The sequence below is a fragment of the Anabrus simplex genome, chromosome X (genome assembly GCF_040414725.1).
Source record: "Anabrus simplex isolate iqAnaSimp1 chromosome X, ASM4041472v1, whole genome shotgun sequence".
Lineage (NCBI taxonomy): Eukaryota > Metazoa > Arthropoda > Insecta > Orthoptera > Tettigoniidae > Anabrus > Anabrus simplex.
In genome coordinates, this window is record NC_090279.1 from 219216705 (window position 1) to 219229051 (window position 12347).

A 12347-nucleotide genomic window follows, 5' to 3' on the forward strand; every position below is an offset into this window, starting at 1 on the left:
CGCTTGTCTCTCGTCCCTGCTTGTCATGGTCCAGGTCAATATGAGTGCATAATACAAGGTTTCCTTCACTGTGCTGCTATTCTCCATGCCCAGCCTTGTATTCTGCATTCATTCACTCCCTATTTAATTTGGAACTCTCAACAATTTCTAGGCTTTGACCACCAACTTTCCCTTGTCGTCGTCCTCTTGATATCACCACTGATCTTCAATTTTCTTGTTCAGTCCACGAAGTTGTCTCCTTTACAATCTCATCCATAACCATTACAAACAAAAACAGCGACAACACACTCCTGTCTTAGTCCGGTTTCTGTACGCTGCCGACACAGTTCCTGCACCCAGTCTCTTTTTGATCATACCATCCTAAACCTTCTCCCTGGGAACAGAAATATTCTCCAAATCTTCTACTAGGATTCAATACAATGGCTGGTTCATAGCTGTATCAATGCTAACGGAGGACGTTTTGAACAGTTTCATATCGTTACGTACTGTTTCCGTGCGCTTCCCATGATTAATGTACTACGTAGAGTTGTAGAAAACAAGTTCCAACAACTTATGACCTCAAAGTCTGACTGTACCTACTACTGCCTTCTGAAGAGACTCCGTCCCCTTACCAACAGCCTAAAAGTTAATAGACAAAATGCTGAATTTAGATTCGGAGCAAACTAATTTAAACAGAGTGCAGAAATTGCTGGCTTATAGATACTTTGAGATAGAATTTACCTTCAAACAGGCAAATCATGTTCTTAGGACCACGGTCCCAATCTCCACTCTGTTCTATAAAGTGTGTCATTTGGAATGTTCCTCCACGTGGCTTATTTCCAGATGACGTGATACGAAGTGCCATCTGGACAATAGATGAACCTTCTCTACACGTTACGAAGTGTGGTCTCGCGCATCTTGTCCACAATCGGGCCAACTCCCATGATTTTCCGCATATCTAGGTTGGTGACATGATCTAGACAAGTCAGTTCAAGTGACCAGCCAAGCAAGTGCATCTCCATGACATGCTTGACTGTTGCTAGCCAACAACAGTCCTGTGAGCCTTGGACTTGTGACGATCGCAGAGAACACCAGTACTTTGCCACCATTCCATCCAGGCTGGATTTACTCGTGAAGACAAATGTTTCAACTTGTTGGGAGAATGCCATGGCCTACAGTTCTACCTATACAGATACTTTGGGAATGCATACAGTAAAACCCAATGTTTTATCAAACAACATTCTGAAACCTTCTATAAGAGTTATTTACGAGGTATTCAACTGGTAAATGCAGGAAAATAATTTTCTTTCAGCCTTAAATCACTCGTCCCAGGAAAAACTAGATAAGTCAACTTTACTTTTTTTTTTTTTTTTTAATTTTTGCAGTAACCTACTAAAGTCAATGCTTTTGATCCTTTGACATTAACAAAATAAGTATTTTCATCATAATATTGAAGAAGTAGCCATACTTTACTTCAAGATTATTCAAGAATAAAAAACAGTCCCCAGTAAGAACCAGACAACTTGAGTTAATATTCCGAATATTCTTAAAAGTAACTTCAACCCAGTTTGTCTTATGTGTAATACATTTTTTGCCGTTATAGTGCATGTGGACATTATCGCCTTGTAAATGAAGATGATGATGATTGTTGTTTAAAGGGGCCTAACATCGAGGTCATCGGCCCGTAATGGTACGAAATGAAATAACAAAATATTCAAATTCATCCACTGACCAAAATAAAAAATGTCATGAAGAATGAATGGATGGACAGGAAACGAACAAACAAAAAAAAAAAAACAGTGGATCAGACACAAAAAAAAGATCACGAATAATAGTATTACTGACCAAGGGACCGCTTATGAAGCACAATGATGAATGGGTGCTAAATTCACGTTTAAGGCCCCACAGAAAGCTACATGTCGGGAGTAAAGTAGAACCATGGTATTTGGTCATTTTGGGGTACTGATCAAAAGTAGCGAAGACTCACGGTGTTCCACACAAGATCGTACTACTCACAAGTATTGCAATTCATACAGGGAACGCAGACCTATGGTGTTTCTCACACAATGGTGCCACTCATAGCCAACACAAACCGGTAAGGTTCCTCACGTAGGTGTACTAGTCACGGGCGCCGGTATTCCCGTGGTGTTCCTCACATAGTGGGTACTAATCACAGGCAACGCAGACCCACGGTGCCGCTCATATAGCGGTACAACTCACAGGCTACGCCCAGACCCGCAGTGTTGCTCACATGGGTACAACGCATGGGTACTGGAATTCACCAGGCCACGCTTTTTACTGCAACTAATCACAAACCTATTTCATACCAATTAGTGGTACTACTCGCAAGTACATGCAACCCATAGTGTTCCCCGCATGATGGTACGAATCAAGAGTAGTTTCATGGTCCTAATTCAATCATCCCTTGGTCGCCCCTTACGACAGGCAGGGGATACTGCAGGTGTATTCAACATGTGCGTCCCCCACCCACAGGGGATAGTGTGTTTGGTCCGTGAGAGGTATTTTATTTACCTCAAGTCTGCCGGCAAGCCGGTTAGGACCCCCCTATCCGCCACCTGGGAGTATCACCTCTCCCCCTGGGTTCGTGGGCCTTTACACAGCTGCTTATCTTACTCGCTAACAGTACACAAATGTGACTTACATGCTTTGGTTTTCACTGTCCACTAATACAATAATGCCTGGTCAATACAGAACAAGCCACTTTCAAAGCAGATACTTCCTTTTTTGAATGAAACAAAATCCATATAATTTAATTGACAAAGTTTTAATATACCTACTAAATACTATGCAATTATTGTATAGCACTGAGTACAGTAGTATACAGTTATTGTATAGTATTGAGTAGGTGGATTCAAACTTTGTCAACTAAATTATATGTACTCTTAATTCAACATGGAACCAATAACGAAATTCATAACCTTGGACTGAAATGCTGTTACGTACAACGCAGAAGAGTTTGACATTTCGTAAATCGGTGATTTCGTATGGTTTAAAAACAAAAACAATCCTTCCCCTGAGAAATTTCAATTTTTTTGACTTGTCTTGTTATTTCCCTTATTAACAAGCCCATTTGAATAAGGTGAAGTAGCTACTAGTGAATGACAACTCAAAAAAGAAATATGGTACGTAACGTTGTGGCAGAAATTTGAATTTCCAAATGTGATTTGTTATTTTCTTCACCGTTGATGTGTCTGAACAAATACTGTACCTACGCAGATATGAACAGACCTTAACACGTGCAAGTGCTCGTGAGAAAGTAGCCTTGCTAAAGACCTCAGCAAGATATACACGGCGTGGTGCTGATTCCATAAGAAACGTACAACCATCCAACTGTCTGAAGAAAGTCAGATAAACAAAATTATCTGGGAAGAAGAGTAAGGTAAAGGGAGAGAGGAAAGGAAAATAAGTTGAGGCTCCTCATGCAGTTGGTAACCAGAAATTTTGCAACCTTCGTTTGCTATGAACTTGCACGCCACGGGGAAGAGTTCAGTATCTTGAGTTTTGACAAAGGAAAGCAACAAAAAACTGCAGCTGCAATCACCTTGTTTTTAGAAAATCTTGTGATGCACATGGGTTATCCAGGAGGGGACAGTTAAGTAGGTTCAGCACCACATTCAAACGAGGTGTCTGCACTTGCTGGAAGATCCCCTATTTCTTCAGGTCGGTCCCGCATCCAGGGACGCCCACTCCTAAGCGGTTGAGGGACCTCCATACAGTGTAAGGTAGGTCGGCACCAGGAACAAGTTCTTCTGTTGGTGACATGTCTGTGGGCAGTGAGCTCCGTCCAGCGGCAGAGTCCTAGCAAGGACGCTATGCGGGATCTGAGGCGAGACCTTGCTGCTTGGTGACGATGGAGATGGTCATCCTCCTGCTTTGTTCTCTCGGCGTCTGAGAGTTGGGTGGGGCTTATCCAACAATCGGGTACACTTTCTGCACTGGCATCCCGAGATTATCCTTGCGGTATCAACCCGCTTAGCATGTAATGAAGCGTTCCACACAGGAGTGGCTGACACACAGTGCACAAGTCCTCAGGATGTGCAGGCTGGCTCCCCATAACATAAGCAAGAGGACAAAAGCGAGGTTTTATGTACGAGTTGAGATGTTCGAAATTGATTGGTGTAATATTCCATCCCAGTAAGCTGGCAAAAAATTGCTCCCTTAACACAACAATCTTATGTAATCGAAATGAGAGAGAGAGAGAGAGAGAGAGAGAGAGAGCAGAAAATCCAGAAAAGATAGCTGCCCTTACACAACTGCTACTGTGAAGATACAGCCTCATAATTAGTTTTTTCAAACAATATTTTAGTAATGTTCTGAATTGAAGTGTTCATTATTTATTAATTTAACACTCTTTCAAGATTCTCCTAAAGAGGCAGCTACCCTGAATGAAAACATTTAATTACTGTAATACAGAAATGATGATTTCAGAGAGAGTTCCTGAGAATATTAGTGGCAATTTCTTCTAGTTCCAACGTACTACTTCAAAAACTCCACGTGACTTATTTTGTAATGTGTTCAATTCACTGTAGCTCATTAGTGCTCAACACTTATTGTTTGTGGGTCCAGACCGAGCGCCACAATCTTACCTTATAAAAGATGCTGCAAATGTCGTTCTTCATAAACACCACACCAGTAGTGAGAGTTATGAGCAGAACAAGAGCTGTCGAGATACCACTCACAATCTCTCACTCTTGTGGCTGGATCAGCAGGTTTTAAACCTCCGCGGTTTCATGTGTAAAAACTTTGTAGCTCTGTGTGCAGGAAAAACCAAAACTCCTACTTGTGCTAATTTTGTGAGCAATTTATTTGGTGGCCGTTCAAGATTTACACCAATGTTATCTAACTTTCCGTCTGTTAAAACTGTTCATGCCGGGCTGAGTGGCTCAGACGGTTAAGGCGCTGGCCTTCTAATCCCAACTTGGCAGGTTCGATCCTGGCTTAGTCCGGTGGTATTTGAAGGTGCTCAAATACGACAGCCCCGTGTCGGTAGATTTACTGGCACGTTAAAGAACTCCCGCGGGACTAAATTCCGGCACCTCGGCGTCTCCGAAGACCTTAAAAAGTAGTTAGTGGGACGTAAAACAAATAACATTATTATTATTATTATTAAAACTGTTCATGTGTACGCATGTTTTATATTGAGCACTCAGACAATAGTTTCAGATTTATTTAAAATTACACGAATCTGTGCTCTCAAAGGTGGCACTTCACGAGGAAATTGCCGAACAATTGCATCGCGTCTCCGCCGATCCTATTTGTACTTAAAATGACTTTTACACACGAAAATATGGTGCTGCAATGATAACTGTGTCACCGGCTGAGATTCAGGCGGGCTATTGATGCTAGGTCGAACACATGCACGCCTCCCGTACAGCTGCTTGGTCTCAGGGAGTAAAAACGCTGCTGGACGGTCTGGATTTATAAAACAGACAGTGTAGATCTATTGGCTCTCCAGAATAAGTAAAAATCTTTTTTTAAAAGCACTATGGGTTTCCCCGGAATGAGTTTTAAGAGATATTTTCTCTGTTCTTATATATATATATTTCTAGTTGATGGTAGCAGAAATCAAATCTGAAACTAAGGAGGACAAACGCTAGGAAGAAGGAAAAAAAACTTCTTACTTGACTTTACATTTAATGGTTTTACACATTCATATGATACTTTATTTTAAAAAAAGAAACAGGAAATGAGACATTATCACAAACAAGTTTATATCTTGAAATAATGCTGCAGCCATTTGGACCGGCACAACTTGAAACAAAAAATGATAGATTTAGCCCTAATTAACTGTTATGCATGAATAACTTGTTCGGCATCAAGCTGAAAGCTCCGTGCTTTATGAAATCTGTTCAATTCTGTCAAACCTGTATTTTCGAATGGCATCACTCACGATTCTCCTCCTATTGGCCCATTACACATATTTAGACATATGAAACATTCAACTTCTATTGTCCTAGTTTGCATTACTGTACTACACATACCATAATAATAATAATTTGAACGCTTCTAATAATGACATCAGTGTATTAATTAAAATTTCATACATTTTATCTCAGGTGGACAAGCATCAGAGTCCGAACGTATTAGATGGTTATAATTTAGTTGCTCGTTGTTAGGTAGTGATTCTTGTTAGAAAACGAAGTACAGCACAGCATTAACACTAACCGAGGGAGAAAAGAAAGAGGTGCGATTCTTCGAAGAACAAAGGTATTAGGGAAAGAAAGATAAGGGCCACGAAGGACATGCAAACGTAAATATAACCAGGGTCAGAAGAGAACAAGAGTTGACCAAGAGAGGAGACTGGCATTAATGTAAGAAATGCGAGACTCAACCTTGTTATACGAAATGCAGGGGATACCATTTGATGTAGATACTGTGGCTGCATTATCATGCACGTCAAGTTCCACAATGTCACGGCTTCTTATGAAGGAATTATTCGTTATTATTCTCTCAGCCCATGGAATTCATCAAAGAATTTATACGTTCATGTACAGTGAATCACCACACCTACTTACTCAACTGATCGATGGCAACTATAGTTTTAATTATAATTATAATAAAAGTTGTAATCTTGGTTCAATACGGACAAACAATGAAATTTATTAATTTAACTATAGTCGTTTCATACGTATAAAGTGTATCCTTCAAATTTGACTGCGCTCTCAACTGCAAGTGTGTTGGCGACATACTTTGTTCAAGAACTAAACAATGTACTGAATAGGAATTGTACATCGGTGACAGCAGCATGGTTACGAAGCGAAAGAAAGTGCTTTTAACTTCTAAACGAAAGCTTGAATTCCTTGAAAAGTTCAAGAAAAGGAGAATCACTAAAGAAATCAGCAAATGATTACAGGCTTGATGCTTTCAGCATTGGAAAAGTGTTGAAACTCTCTTATATTATGTCTGATAGGGAGATTTCAATTATAAGGATGTTGCTGCACTTCGGAAGATCGTACTTGTATGCAAAACAACTTAAATGAGACTCGAAAGCCAAAGAACGTTACTGATTATTTTCCACCAAACAGCAAAAACTGCCGTTTTATACCTTTGTACTTCAAGTGTTTTACGAACAAAAAAACACAAGTAATTTTTATATTGGCCTACTTTATTGAAAAGAAGTAGTTATTGAACGTCTTTATTGTTTGATATTGTTGCATTTTCAAATAGTATTACATGTTGTGTACTTTTTTTTCTAGCTGCTTTACGTCGCAGTGACACAGACAGGTCTTATGGTGATGATGGGATAGGAAAGGGCTAGGAATGGGAAGGAATTGGCCATGGCCTTAATTAAGGTACAGCCCCAGCATTTGCCTGGTGTGAAAATGGGAAACCACGGAAAACCATCTTCAGGGCTGTCAACAGTGGGGTTCGAACCTACTATCTCTCGAATACCGGATACTCGCCACACTTAAGCAACTGCAGCTATCAAGCTTGGTACAAGTTTTGTATTATAGCCCGCATAATCGAGAGTTTGCTGCGATTTCTTCCGAGCTTCCTCGGTGAACTCTTGTTCTCTTCCGACCTTGGAGGCTGACCTCACACCACAATCACCAGCTTGTGTCGGGACAAAAAAGGAGGAAATCTTTCCGGAACAAGACCGAACAAATGATGGAACAATGTCTGTTACTATTCTTAATAAAGCATATTATATTCAAAGCCATTATAAAATTTAGCATATGATTTTTAGAGTTTACCATGCTGCTGCACAGCATTCTTTATAAACACGTCGTTTTGATATGCCTGGCCTTTACAACATTTAGGACCGGTACATAATAATTGCTTAATTCGTAATTTAGTTAATATTCTCTGTGCTTCGACCATTCCGCCGTATCTGGATTTTAACATTTTCATACGATCTTGCAACATACAATTGGCTGAGGCTCAATACTGGTTTGGGTAAGTAGACCACCCACATTTTCAAGACTTTGTCCCTGCGCTTTATTAATGGTCATAGAGAAAGCTAGTCGACTTATACATACGTCAACATATTCTATTAGCAACATGTAAGAAAGTTCTGCCATCTGTTGAGTATATTCACAAGCTGGGGAAGGTCCGAGGATACCATTCCTCTGTGATGAGAGGAAGTATACATGGTTGCATGCAATCACAGTACTAAGGATAAAAATCACATAATGTATCAGAATATTAATGAAAGTGTTAATCGTTTAGCAACCCGGTCAGTACAGAATGTGACTAGCTGATGTACCCGTGCTTCGCTACGGAATTCTACATTATATACGGAATTCTATTGCACACGTTGTGAGCAAGATTGTATTAAATTGCATACCTCTTAACGTTACCCTAGAAACACGACGGGGAAGTTACCAAACATCTTTTCTCACACGAAGACTGAGTTAGGGAATTTTCACTGTAATGGTAGGCCCACTAGTCTCCATCATTCACAATCAGGTTGGAGAGTTTTCATTATAATGGTAGACACTCTCCACCTGCCTTTTTACATCCTCAGAAAGACTGTCTTAGTGGTTTTCCCAACTGAAATGAACATACATTACAATGACGTCAGTAGGAATGGCGCGATTAAAAGCAATGCTTTCATATGAAATAATCAAATGAAACGCCACACATTTTCTCAACAACAAAAATACACATTCTTGAATATCTGTGTTATCATAGCATGTACGGTAAAAATGTATAAATCATAAATAGTCGGAAATTTAATTCTATATAACTTTGGTTATGTAGTATTTACCAATATAAATGGTCTATGTCATATGTAGTATTTATCGATACGACCACTATAGATACTTGAGAATTAAATTTTAGGCCTTCCCCTAAACTACCATTTCACTCAGCGTGAATAAAATTATTTATTATCTAGATTGTAGCGACTTATTTTCTGACTTTGCATACCAATTTTTATTAAGATAGGGCCACTAATAATATGTATATTTGAAAATTAAATTTTAGACCTTTGCCCTAAACTACCATTTCTATCAGCGTGAATAAAATTATTTATGGCTTAGATTGTAGCAACTTATTCCCCGACTTTGCATACCGATTTTCATTAAATTCTCTTTTGCCGCTTTCTAGTGATGCGTGTACATACATAAAATTTACTGTGAACACAACCGATACAGAAATACCATTCTTAATGTACAGACAAAACTCTTATTTTATATATATATATTACTCAAAGTTGGCTCAACTTAGAGACTTATCAATGTCTCACGATTCACTGACACATGATTCCTGAGAACAAAACAGAAATGAAGAAAATCGGATTTGCCAAAGCTGTTTTTAGTAAACTCTTAATATAGGCTCAGAGTGTACTACACTTTGAGAAAAGTACAAGTTTAATGCAATGGTACAGCTAATTCAATTAACTTATAGGGTGCTATTCACTGTTGTGATTAGTCCAGACTACAGCAGTACCAACTATGGACCAAGAGCATACTAACATTTTTTCTTTATTCATGGCCTTTTTTTTTTCTGTTAGCCTGAGGATGATCTAGTTGTGATCCAGGTGTACTTCAGTGTAAGACTACCTTCATTAACATGGAGGTCACATGTGAAGTTGCATTAGTGCAAGAAATGCAAGATGAAAAGTTGTGGATTATCTCCCTGAAGTATTACAAGAATATACATTCTGCTAAGACCAACACAACATATCTGATGGAGCTCGTGTGTCCTAAGCTACATCAGCACGATTCGAATAGAGGGCTGCTTGTTTTTGAACAGAACTCTCATTGCCCTGGAAGAAGAGAAGCCAAGACAATGGAGATTTGCACAGAATTAGTTGGCCAAATTATTTATGATGTCCCATTTGCCATTATTAGACTCTCTTGTCTCAGTTCGTGAAGTTTCCTTCCAAAGGAGGAGGATTACAGGCAATGAGAAAGTTTCATGACCCTGCCGTGTTCCTAGCATCTATAACACGTATAACTCTGAGCGCCAAGGAAAGATTTTTCATTCTTCCGTGAACTCTCCGAAAGTGTCAGGAATGATATTTTATCCCTCGTGCAGACTCGTTTAGAAACCGTCATAGTTCTTCCTTTTCCATTAGATGGTAGCACATATCAGTATATTCTTATGAAGGAAGGTCTCCAAATTTAGTACTAGGAGCCGTGTAAAATTGTTTTCATGTGACGCACATTTAAAAATGATTATTTCGAGTCAGAAAGTGTACTGGACTTCATAATAGTGTTGAAAACACTTCTAGTGAGGTTATAGTCAGCAAGAGTGATTCTGAAAACGATTTTGTAAGTGGAACAACGCCAATTGCCGAGGTTAGAGATAATTCGGAAAGTAACAAAGACTTCCACGGTAATATTGGTCTTAACAATATCACACACTGTCATTATTCAGAGAAGTTAATAGTGATAATGATTTGCCACACGGTACCAACCACCTCACACTTTCCTAGAGTTACCTGTACCGGAACATGCCCTTCCTGATGATGCTCAATCTGTAGCTAATATTTTGATCTTTAAGACATATTGTCACTCCAAATAACATAATTTTGTGCAAAATGGCAGTCAAGAGTCTGTGCTACAAGAAATACCATCAGTTAATGTGTCCTATTGGCCTTAAAATGTGGATTTTCATTACTTGTATTTTAAATTAATGATTTATTTTAATTTTAACTATAAATGATTTTAGGTATAAAGTTCAATTAATTCAAAGGAACATTCCTTTTATATAACAGAAAACAAGTTTCACTGATAATAGGTGTAAATTGAGAGTGTGATGAATTTTTTCTAGATAGATGCAAATCGGACAAAACGTGGGTGGCACTCTTGGCTAGTACCTAAGAAATACGCGCGGCACTGAGACACCCTAACTCATAATTATAAATTAATTCTACATCACTGGAGCCAAACACGCATTCAGAATAAAATCCTGGAGGGTAAGAACCTCAAATTTATAGGAAAAGGAAAACGCACTGTTAGCATCTCTTCTTGTTCTGGTTCTAGGTCATTGTGATGGCGACTCAAGTGTTAGACAGTGTAGCGTGTTGGAGGAGAAGTGTTCATCATTGTCAGATTTTTAAGGAATAACCTAAAAAATAGGTTTGACGACAGAGAATTAGGCCGTTGTATCCTTTCGGGGGACTGTGGATAAGCGGTTGAGCAATACCACTGTAAGATAAGAGGATCATACCTAAAATACCAAACAAAGGAAGACCAGGAACAATGGAACATTCAGATGACTGTTAGGTCATCAGCCCAGAGGCTGGTTGGATCCTCAAACAGCACCACCCAAGGCTATACAGTTATAGGGAAACTGTAAAAACCAATGGCAGAGCCCAAATGAGGTGTACTAGGTAGTTTGTCATTGCTTTCCTCACTGGACCGGAAGGTGCCACTGCAGCACGACTGATCCTATGAGCAACACCTTTCATAACACTCAGACACTAGTTGTGTCCAAATGTCAATACTCAGCGCCACCCAGACCCCAGCAGCTTCCATACTGTCACAGCCATGAATGAGAATGGGACTTCAGTGGAAGCTACACTTTGCTCTGGCCTGTGCCAAGAAAAGATCTACATATCACTCCACATATATAAATAGACTGGGTAGCTCTGACCATAGGGGAAACTAGAATCGCTATAGACAGCACCAAAAACAAGAAAGCCGCAGGTCCGGACGGGATTTATAATGAATATGTAAGGGACACTGCACACCTGCTAGCCCCTACATGGACAAAATTATATAACAAATGTATAGAAACTACTTCCATTCCCGACCAGTGGAGAAAGTCAATTGTAAAAGTTCTATATAAAGGCAAAGGAGACCCAAGAGATCCCAGCAAGTACAGAGGCATAGAACTGGAAAACTGCCCCTTCAAAATATTCACCAAAATTATAACAAGAAAAATAAATGAGGAAATAAACGAGCATATGCTAGAGAACCAATTTGGGTTTAGAAAGGGACGATCTACCCTAAACGCTATTGAACACCTGCTAAACCAAATCTGGGATGCCTCATAAGACAACGGAAAATATTACACCATCTTCATCGATTTTACAAAGGCTTTCGACCTGATAAACAGGAAGCTAGTGATAGACAAGCTTAAGGAGATGCTAGGCACGAACAACATATGGGCCTACCTCATCACATCAATACTGCAATGGAACGAAGTACAAGTTTTGGATAACCTCACTCCATCAGATCCAATAGCTCAATCAAACGGGGTCCTACAGGGTGACCCACCAAGTCCTTTGCTGTTTATAGTTTCAACCGCAAATATCCTAAGAATTACCCAAAAGGAGGGAGTATTTTCTTGCGCGTATGCCGATGACATTGTAACTGGCTCAAGAGACAAAAAACTACAGGAAACTGTAAATGACTTGCAAAATTGGTGCTCCGAAAACAAGCTGTGCATAA

General features: G+C 39.5%; 1 protein-coding gene across 6 annotated transcripts in view; it reads right to left on the reverse strand.

Annotated features, from left to right (window-relative positions):
* Nucleotides 1-12347, reverse strand: part of LOC136886381 (uncharacterized) — a 55079-nt gene that overhangs the window by 10405 nt on the left and 32327 nt on the right. The window lies entirely within an intron of this gene.